This window comes from Dunckerocampus dactyliophorus, chromosome 4 (assembly GCF_027744805.1).
Source record: "Dunckerocampus dactyliophorus isolate RoL2022-P2 chromosome 4, RoL_Ddac_1.1, whole genome shotgun sequence".
In the NCBI taxonomy this organism is placed as follows: domain Eukaryota; kingdom Metazoa; phylum Chordata; class Actinopteri; order Syngnathiformes; family Syngnathidae; genus Dunckerocampus; species Dunckerocampus dactyliophorus.
The window spans coordinates 32230962-32241771 of record NC_072822.1 but is presented as its reverse complement, the minus strand read 5'-3'; the positions used below and the strand labels follow the sequence as shown (position 1 = coordinate 32241771).

Sequence of the window (10810 nt, the reverse complement as noted above, 5' to 3'; positions counted from 1 at the left end):
CTCGGAAGGCTTCCACCAGACGAGACCATTTTGTCAGATTCCACCCAGCTGTCGATCACTGCGACACCCGCTGGCCCCTGGGAAGTGCGCAAGAGACCCGAGTATCAGGAGCCGGTGGAAGAGTGCAGGAGGCATGGCCGGAGAACACGCTGCTTTATGCATTGTGCTCCCTTTGTAAGGTGTTGATGCTGCTGGGAAGGCAAAGAGGGTCCACGGAGGGCGCAGACACTGTCGCAGGGCATATTTTCCACAGCGTACCGCCACCTGCTCGGGTGGCACCAAACGTAAACACTTTCATTGATCTTTGGTGAGCATCGCACGGTATCGGGCAAAACATGCCGGATGCTGTCAAACGACCTGCGTGAAGCTGCCTTTGCTGTCAACATGAGAAGGAGAAGTGCACCGCTCCCGGAGATACTGCAATACCAGGTCGATGCGTGGAGCGGACGGCGCAAGCCCCGAGCTCAGCTCCCTGTCCCAAAAAGCAATTTAATATTTGGTCCCCAGATAGGAGACATATCAGATATTAAACTGATAAGAACAGATTTTTTTTTTTTTTTTTTTTTTTAACGTGTTTATTGTCACTGTTACAAAAAATTTACTACATTTCAAAACATTTTTTTAAAGATGCCTTTTAAAATTCAATTATTTACAACACCAATAATTTAAGTAAAAATAAAATCAGTAAAAATTCTGTAAAATTAAAAGTGTTGCAGGCAGCAAAATGTGTAAAATTTGTACAGACCATTTTAAAAAGTCATAATAAGCTTCAGTGTCGTCTGTTGCACAGGAGTGCAGTGAGTCCTGATCAATAGTGAGTTCACCCCACTCTCCCAGACAGTAATTCTCCAGGACGCTGCCAGGACGTCCCGAGGCCCTCATCCTTCTTCATTTCTCCCTCCTTCCTCTCCCGGAGAGCCAGGCCGTCGCTGCCGAGACCTTTGCTGTGAAGCTCCGGGTGCCACCTCCGGGTGGGCACAGACGACTCTTCTTTGTGACTGTGTCCTTGGCCCGCCGCTTGCAGCTGTCAGAGTCGCTGCAGCCATTCGGATCACAGCCACGGGGGGGGTCTGTCTGTGCTTCCTTACCAGCAAGTTGCGGGAGGTCCAGATGGCGTCTTTGATGGCGGCGAGGGCGAGCCACTGCTTTTCAAACTCCTTGCAGTTTAACTTCTGGTGGCTCGCCCCATAGAGCACGAGCTGTGCGTTTAGGACCTCCCTTGCTGGCAAGTCCGGGAAATTTAGGTCGCCGGCTGTCGCCCACAGGTCTCTGGCAGCACTGCACTCCCAGAGGAGATGCCTCACCGTCTCAGGGGCGCCACAACCCGGTCGGGGACAAGTTGAGTTTGCTGCCATTCCTCGGGAGTGCATAACGGACCTGACTGGGAGGACCTCGTGGGCCACCATCCATGCCAGGTCCCGGAGTCTGTTTGGGAGAGCCGGGTGGTTGACGTTGCGCCAAACATCTGTGGGCTCGCCAAGTGCGAGCCCGCGCACTGGACTCACTGGATCCCGCTCCTGCACAACAGAAACGACAGAGCGATGATTTTTTAAAACGTCAAAAGTTTCTTTTTCCAGATTAAAATGTCTTAAAAAGGTCCTTATAAAAGCATATGCTGGTGGTAAATTAAAGGAAACAGGTACAGTTTGATCTAAGGGGATCAGTTTGAGCCGTCTTAAGTAGGAGCCCATCCAGTATCGTGCCAGCGCTTTTGTTTTGGGATTACTGGATGGGCTCATCGCACTCATCAGGTGTAGGGACGTGTATCTCGCTCCAAGGAATATTTGGAGGTCTGGCACTCCTTTTCCTCCTTTTCCTTTTGATTTTTTCATGACTTCTCTCCTCACTCTCTCCCACTTGGAGCCCCAAAGGAAGTAAAAAATGGCTCGGTCCAGGTCTAAAAGAACGTTTCTTTTGGGGGTAAAAACAGAGCTGATCAATAAAAGCAAAGGTAAAATCACAGCTTTTATGATTAAAACCTTTCCTTCCAGGGTCAGCTGTCTCAGTCCCCAAAACCCCAGTCTTTGCCTAACTTTCCCTACCACGTCGCCCCAATTTGTTTCACCTCCCCCGTCCTTGCCAAATTTAATTCCCAGTATTTTTTGGTCAGTCTGTGTCACAGTCAGGGGAAGTCCCGTCTTCTCCGATTCCGTCCAGGGTCCATAAAACTGGGCTTGGGTCTTTTCTCTATTGAGTTTTGACCCAGAGGCCCGTCCATAAAAGTCAGTCAGGTCCAGTGCTCTTTTAACAGATAAAATATCCGTGCATAAAATGTTCAAATCGTCCATATATAAAATACATTTTGGTACGAGTCCCCCTGGAATAGTCGCCCCTTTAATCCATCTGTCCCTTCTCAAAATCTGTGCCAGAGGTTCTATACATAAAACATACAGGAGGGCAGATAACGGGCATCCCTGACGGACACCGCAGTTAATTTGGACTGCTTTTGTCAGATTCCCGTTTACCACAAATTTGCTGGTAATATCCCGGTACAGCAGTCCCACCCACGCTACGAATCTTTCCGGAAAACCCATTCTTTGCAGTACCCTGAAAAGGTACTGGTGCGAGACCCGATCAAAGGCTTTCTCAAAGTCTAAATTTAGGACTACTAACCGAATGTTTCTGTCTCTCGCAAGACAGATGGTGTCACGAATCAGCATGAGGCTGTCTGTGATCATCCTCCCTGGGATGGCACAGGTTTGATCCGGGTCAATCAAGTCATCTAAAAACATGGACATACGTGTCGCTAAAAGTTTACTAAAAATTTTGCAGTCACAGTTTAAAAGGGTAATAGGTCTCCAATTTTTAAGATCGGTCTTGTCTTTTGTCTTATAAAGGAGTGTCACTATCCCTACTCTAAAACTGTCAGGTAGTCGGCTACTTTGTTCAAATTCCTTAAAAACAGCGAGTAACTCTGGTGCTAAAATATCCCAAAAAGTTAAATAAAATTCCAAGGGGAGCCCATCCTCACCTGGGGACTTCCCCTTCTTAAAAGCCACGACGCATTTATTTAACTCTTTGAGAGTAAAATCCTGTTTTAAAAGCACATTTTCGCTCACTGATTTTTCAATAAAACCTAAAACTTCTAAAATAGCTTCAGGCTTTGTATTTTTAGTTGCATAGAGTTCTTGATAAAAGCGTTCTATTGTTTCATTTATTTCAGTTGTTGTTTCCACTATGCGCCCTTCTTTATTTTGTAATTTTAAAATACCTCCTGGCTTGCTTAGGATTTTTTTAAAGAAATAGCGGGTGCATTTTTCCCCTTCTTCTATTTCTTTTTCCTTGCTCCTTAAGATAACACCTTTACTTTTGATTTTTGCTAGAGTAGCCATTTCATTTTTTACCTGCTTGATTTCTTCCTTGAAATTCAGCCCTTTTAGTGTTAAGTTAAAATAACGTTGTAAGCGTTTTTGCAGTCCTATCATGTATCTTTTTTCTTTGTAAGATTTTTTCCGTCCTGCTTGTTGAAAGAAAAGCCGGGTCCTTAACTTCACCATTTCCCACCACTGTGCTCGTGAAACATGCAAGTCTTGAAGGGTCTGCCAGTCCTTGAACCGCTCCCTGTACTGACTGACCAAGTCTTGATCTTCCAGCAGGGAGCAATTCAGTTTCCACGGACCTCTTCCCACTACCACACCCGAGGGGAGTGAGAGAGTGCAGGAGAGAATCAGGTGATCAGAGAAAAAGACAGGGGTCAATCTAGCATCAGTAGGTGGCCAATCCCGTGTGAATATGTAATCTATGCGAGAGGCTCTGGTGCTGTCGCCACTGAACCAGGTGAAGCCCTCCTCTCTAGGATGCATGGCTTTATAACAATCGTGCAGTTTGAAATCCCTACTCATGGCTTGTAATAAAACCGATGTTTTATCAACTTTAAAATCTTCTCCCGCCCCCCTTCTGTCTTTCCTGCTTAAAATGCAATTAAAATCCCCCCCCACCACTATAGGTACCCGGCCTAACATGTGGGACTGCAAGTTTTCTAAAAAATCATACCTTTCATTTTTTTCGTTAAAACCATAAATATTTAAGAGGTTAAAATCCTGTCCCATAAAAGTCAAGTGTGCTGATAGTGCTCGTCCCTCTCTCACCACGGTGCTCCCCTTCACCGTAACGTGGGGGTTGTTGATTAAAATGGCCACTCCGTCATTTTTGTTCTCATTTGACCCGCTCCATAAGGATGTTTGTGGCCACATTTCCTCCCACTGTTTGTAGCTTTTTAAAAAGGGTAAACCACATTCTTGTAATAGAAACACATCTGACTTAAAAGTTTGAAGGAAGGATAAAACACTCTGAGCTCTAACTTTCGACTTCACACTTCTCACATTGATGGTGGAGAAGGTGAGAGTCACAAGTATGATTTTTTTTTTTTTTTTTTTTTTTTTTTTTTTTTTTAAAAACCAATAAACAACTAAAAGGGCCTAAAAAAATAAATAAATAAATAAATGAATAAAAAAACAACTTAAAATTTAAACTGTGACTAAGAAATATCTTGTGAATGAAGCTCCTCCTTCACTCCAGTTGGTGAGGGCTGGAGGGGGAGGGGCTCCCTTCCCTGTCGGCGTCTGGGTGTCGGTCTTTCCTGGAGTCTATCATTCAAAGTCCTTTTCGCCCTTGGGGTTGACTGCAAAACGATATTTAAAAAGGACAGTTCATTTGGTGAGCCTGAGGGGAAGACCCGCGGCTCCTCCATAGAACTGTCTGAGAGGACCTCTGGCCTTCCCCTCTTTTCTGATAATAGAGAGGAGTCAGAAGACAGCTCTGAAGCAAGTCTTTTGGCCTTTTGGGCATTTGGAATGGTGTCTTCTTCCACACTCTCTGATATTTCTTGGCTGCTGTCCAGGTGAGTGCACCCCTCACTTGGCAACAGGCCACTTTGAGTCGTGGTTTCCTGGGCTTCTGTAGGCTCCGCCCTCTCTCCCGCCTCACCTGATTCCTCTCCTCCAATCACAGGTTTTGGCGGGAGATTTGAATTTTCAACAGTTTCAGAGGCCTTTTGGGCCCTCACATTTTCCTCTCCTATTTCCTCATTTTGTTTTCCTTTCCCAGCCTTCAGCTTGTTGGCAAATGATTTTGGGCAGTCTCTGAAGAGATGATTTGAATCTCCACAGAGGTTGCACCTTCTGCCATTGGTACATTGTTCAAAAGTGTGACCAATTTCTCTACATTTTCGACACACAGTCTGCTGACATGCCTCTGCCAGGTGCCCGTGCTCTCCACACTTGCGGCAGAGCTTGGGCTGACCCTGGTAGTGTATGTAGCCTCGGTTTTCTCCCAGAACTATCATCGATGGGAGATGTTTCAGGCCCTGGAAGCCCTGAGGGTCCTGCCATTGTTGGATGGGGACCCTCCAGGCACAATTCCAGATGCCGTCTTCGTCTCTCACCTTCATAGCCTGGCCTTTAACCGTGCAATATCTTCCCAGCCAAAAACAAATGTCGTCTGCGGTCACTGTCTCATTAAACATTCGGACAATAACAGTTTTAGCAGCATTGTCAGTCAGTTTTTCCACATTGAACACAGACAACTGGGGTTTAGCATCCTCATACCTTTGCCAAAAATCTCTCAGAGTTGCAGCAGACTGAAAACTTACATCAAAGCCTTTGTGAAAAGGCAGTGTCAAAATGCAATTCAGATCTTCCGGTTTGAATTTCAGGGTCTGTTGGATGATTTTCCGGGAAAAGTCCAGTCTGGACATTCCAACTTCTTCACCATCCTCTTGCTTGAGTGTAAAACGCACGCTGTGGTGCCTCCGCATACCGGCATGGCTAGCCGACATGATGGAGGCACCACCAGCTAAAATGAAAAAAAGTATGCAATAAATACAATTAAAACAACAGATAAATAACTAAAAACCAATTAGAAAAAATTTACTTACCTTTAGTTGCTGTGAAAACAATAAAGTTATAATGCACTGTAAAGTGCCAAGAATGTCCTCCCAATGACTGGCAGAATCCTATGCCACAAAAGCATACAATTCCCCACCCGTAGGAGGTGACCGCAGTCTTAGCCAAAAGGCCGAGAAGCGATAGCATTGAAAGCTCAGAGGGGAGCATGTCATTTCTGACAAAACAAGCTAAAGTCCCGGTTGTACACACTGACTCACGACGACCTCAAACGTCAACACGCTGTTAGATGTAGTTACATATAGGCGCCTCTCTTGGCACATGTTAGATAGTGTGACCGGAGCAGACTTGTGGACTCGCTGTATCTTTTCACTCGGCCTTGGCTTTTCTTTTCCACACCCTTTTGCACACTCATTATCGAGCGGCTCCAAGCAGCTAAGACCACCGGGGCACACATAGAGGCATAGGACAGGAGGTAAAAGCTAGGTAAAAGACGTCTGACCAGAAGTGCCTCGGACTTGCTCCTGCACCCGCTTAGAAGACGAGTCCCCGCAGCTGTGTATCATTCTTCCTGGTGCATTCAACTGTTGAAATTGAGCTATCGTTTCCGAGACTTATTTGGAAGCACGAAAGATAACGAACCAAAGACTTTTGATGCCAAACGACAACCCCGCGCGCACATTGTAAACAATAAAAAGATGCACCTGTGTTGTTTTGCAGCCATAATATCAAACCAGTGTTTCGTGACCCATTCGTTATTGAAGCTCATGCGGTGCACGTCGGTCTATGCATGAAGCGGCAATAAACTGATTTTACTCAGCCACATCAGAATAGTCCTCGGTAAGCACACAATGGAGGCCACAGTCCAATGTGAATATGTTTGAAACAGTGACGTGGACTCAGTACTCCAGTCTCCCCGTGGAATGCCTGCAGCAACTGGACTATGCCACTTGCTGTCGCTGTCTTTGCTCAGCATGAAGCCACAAGAGTGGAATGTGCAACACAGCCTCACTCTTTGACATAACGAGAGTACTGTCCTTATTAATCCTATCGCCAGTATGAGCAACTACAAAAGTATTTCAGTGTCATTTGGCTTGTGCATGTGATCGCGGGAGAGCGCCGACGCGGCATAATACAGAACGCATTCCCATAATGCATTGCTCCGGCGTCAGAAGATTGCGTGGAAACTAGCTGCGGCACTCAAACTTCTGGCTAATGAAGTAACAACTCTGGTAACAACAATGTCACATTTCCTTTGTCTGTTGCCCTTCACTTTTGCTCTACTTTCTGACATTTGGACCGCAGAGACGGCGGCGTCAGGGGAAAGATGTGAAGGCGAGACGCCACCGGGAAGTGTCCAGAAGGCCAGAGCGTCCAAAATCACAAGGCCGGTCGTGGCTGTAGGAGGTGCCTCCGAACGTGTGGCGTCCGTCGAGCGCAAGGGCAGATGCTGAACTTGGACACAGGTCCAGTGCGTGTGTTTGTTGTGAAGCAGCCGATGACACCACCACTTAGCATGCTGCGTGTGTGAGAGTCTCGTCTGAGTGAGACTCGTCCAACTCATACTTACCTGGCAGGGGAGATACCATGATCAAGAAGGTGGTTCACCCAGGGCGAGGCTCAGCCATTGCACATGGGTTGAGCTGACCCCTGCGAATTCCCCAAATGTGGGAATCTCGACTGCATAATTTGTGATAGTGGGGGACTGCGTTCGCGCTCTCCCCTGATGGCGTGTTTAAAACAACTTGCAGGTGCAGTCTTGCGCAAAGCTTCTGGGCTTGCGGCCACATCCCCGTTTGCGCAAGAGCGGGGAATGACGAGCCCAGAACTTCCAACGCCTACTGGGAAGGTCTGTACGACCACGGATGACAACCACCCAGCAATAAGGCTCGCCTGCACTCAGGCGGGAAAAGTGAAATAAGAATTTCTCCAGTAGCATTCTCACCCGGACAGAGAAAGCTGTGTCGGCCAAGTGAACTCAACTTTACCGGCACACCGGAACCGCTCCCCACAGTGGACCTCAACACAGCAACCAATTCGGTCGTCGGAAACAACCATCGACCTGAAGCCGAAGCAGATCAAATTGCTGTCGTTCTCGTCAGCAGCCTTCCCAGCGCCATGGTAACTGCTTCCGATCTTCCTGTCTTGGAGGAAGGAAGGAAAGTAAGGAAAGCAGCGAGACCCTTGAAGAAGAACCATGACACGGCGAGCTTACCAGGAGACAAGGGAAGATGCAGAGTCATCCTCAAAACCGCAGCTCGCAAGGCCAACCTAACGGCTCTGCTCGGTGACGACACTGAACACGAACGACCGAAGAGCAATCCCACCGGTGAATACAAGAAGATCACGGAATGTCTTCAGAGGCCGGGAAAAAAGAGGACGGTGTAGAGTGTCACACGTGCTACCTACCGCCTGCATCCCGGAGAAGTCACACCTTGCATTTACGGACTGCCCAAAATTCACAAGGCGGGAGGTCCACTCAGGCCTGTTGCCAGCAGATTCGACTCTTCCACGGTCAGTATTGCCAAATACCCAGCCACCATTCTGGCCCCACTGCTTGGCAGTACCCCACCCCATGTCCACAGCTCCACAGACTTCACTAATGAGATTCAGACCCTCAGGTTATCTCCGGAAGAGACCCTGGTATGAGTCGACATCACCTCCCCGTTTACACCTATCTCCACCACTGCAGCAATAGACACTGGCAGAAGAAGGGCAACAGTAGCACTCCAGCCTCCAAGACACAAGCAACCTCACTCCAGAGCAAGTATATGATTTCCTGCAAATGTGCCTTAAGGGCACATGCTTGCAATTCCGTATGTGTTTCTACAGGCCAAGACATGGCTCTGCCGTGGGCTCACCGCTCTCAGCCGTTGTGGCTATCGTGTACATGGAAGACGTGGAAAGAAAACTACGGGGATCCTGCACAGGAACTAAAGACAGCCACTGCTTCCGATGTGTGGATGACACGGGGGTTTGCCAATCTTCGGACTGTGAAGTGCGGCCGGGGATGGATGGAAGCCTCAACATTGAGGTCTACGGTAAACCTACCCGCGCTGGCCCGTTCCTACGCTTGTACCGCCTTCGCACACTGGAACCCAAGCTAGGAGCTGTCAGAGCCGCAAACAACAGAGCAGAAAATAGCCCTAACCGAAGGAGCAGACACGCATTTTACAGGCTCTAACCACCTGTGGCTATCCCAAAGTGGCTCTATGTCAAATCCAGCAAAGGAAGGGCCACGACACCTGACCGCGAGAAGCAAAACAGAGGGCGGAAAGCCGCGGTCCCTTACTTGGTTGGTTTGTCGAGGAAACTCGGAAGGCTTCCACCAGACGAGACCATTTTGTCAGATTCCACCCAGCTGTCGATCACTGCGACACCCGCTGGCCCCTGGGAAGTGCGCAAGAGACCCGAGTATCAGGAGCCGGTGGAAGAGTGCAGGAGGCATGGCCGGAGAACACGCTGCTTTATGCATTGTGCTCCCTTTGTAAGGTGTTGATGCTGCTGGGAAGGCAAAGAGGGTCCACGGAGGGCGCAGACACTGTCGCAGGGCATATTTTCCACAGCGTACCGCCACCTGCTCGGGTGGCACCAAACGTAAACACTTTCATTGGTCTTTGGTGAGCATCGCACGGTATCGGGCAAAACATGCCGGATGCTGTCAAACGACCTGCGTGAAGCTGCCTTTGCTGTCAACATGAGAAGGAGAAGTGCACCGCTCCCGGAGATACTGCAATACCAGGTCGATGCGTGGAGCGGACGGCGCAAGCCCCGAGCTCAGCTCCCTGTCCCAAAAAGCAATTTAATATTTGGTCCCCAGATAGGAGACATATCAGATATTAAACTGATAAGAACAGATTTTTTTTTAACGTGTTTATTGTCACTGTTACAAAAAATTTACTACATTTCAAAACATTTTTTTAAAGATGCCTTTTAAAATTCAATTATTTACAACACCAATAATTTAAGTAAAAATAAAATCAGTAAAAATTCTGTAAAATTAAAAGTGTTGCAGGCAGCAAAATGTGTAAAATTTGTACAGACCATTTTAAAAAGTCATAATAAGCTTCAGTGTCGTCTGTTGCACAGGAGTGCAGTGAGTCCTGATCAATAGTGAGTTCACCCCACTCTCCCAGACAGTAATTCTCCAGGACGCTGCCAGGACGTCCCGAGGCCCTCATCCTTCTTCATTTCTCCCTCCTTCCTCTCCCGGAGAGCCAGGCCGTCGCTGCCGAGACCTTTGCTGTGAAGCTCCGGGTGCCACCTCCGGGTGGGCACAGACGACTCTTCTTTGTGACTGTGTCCTTGGCCCGCCGCTTGCAGCTGTCAGAGTCGCTGCAGCCATTCGGATCACAGCCACGGGGGGGGTCTGTCTGTGCCTCCTTACCAGCAAGTTGCGGGAGGTCCAGATGGCGTCTTTGATGGCGGCGAGGGCGAGCCACTGCTTTTCAAACTCCTTGCAGTTTAACTTCTGGTGGCTCGCCCCATAGAGCACGAGCTGTGCGTTTAGGACCTCCCTTGCTGGCAAGTCCGGGAAATTTAGGTCGCCGGCTGTCGCCCACAGGTCTCTGGCAGCACTGCACTCCCAGAGGAGATGCCTCACCGTCTCAGGGGCGCCACAACCCGGTCGGGGACAAGTTGAGTTTGCTGCCATTCCTCGGGAGTGCATAACGGACCTGACTGGGAGGACCTCGTGGGCCACCATCCATGCCAGGTCCCGGAGTCTGTTTGGGAGAGCCGGGTGGTTGACGTTGCGCCAAACATCTGTGGGCTCGCCAAGTGCGAGCCCGCGCACTGGACTCACTGGATCCCGCTCCTGCACAACAGAAACGACAGAGCGATGATTTTTTAAAACGTCAAAAGTTTCTTTTTCCAGATTAAAATGTCTTAAAAAGGTCCTTATAAAAGCATATGCTGGTGGTAAATTAAAGGAAACAGGTACAGTTTGATCTAAGGGGATCAGTTTG

The 10810-nt window shown here is 48.3% G+C and overlaps 2 non-coding genes and 1 pseudogene across 2 annotated transcripts; 1 reads left to right on the top strand and 2 right to left on the bottom strand.

Annotated features, from left to right (window-relative positions):
• Positions 1-392: 392 nt before the first annotated feature.
• Positions 393-600, bottom strand: LOC129180655 (U2 spliceosomal RNA; annotated as a pseudogene).
• Positions 601-7405: 6805 nt separating this feature from the next.
• LOC129180681 (U1 spliceosomal RNA) lies at positions 7406-7569 on the top strand. Its single transcript, XR_008570277.1, has one exon. It is a non-coding gene; the product is annotated as a U1 spliceosomal RNA (small nuclear RNA).
• Positions 7570-9548: 1979 nt separating this feature from the next.
• LOC129180638 (U2 spliceosomal RNA) lies at positions 9549-9742 on the bottom strand. The gene has a single exon (XR_008570261.1). It is a non-coding gene; the product is annotated as a U2 spliceosomal RNA (small nuclear RNA).
• Positions 9743-10810: the final 1068 nt, after the last annotated feature.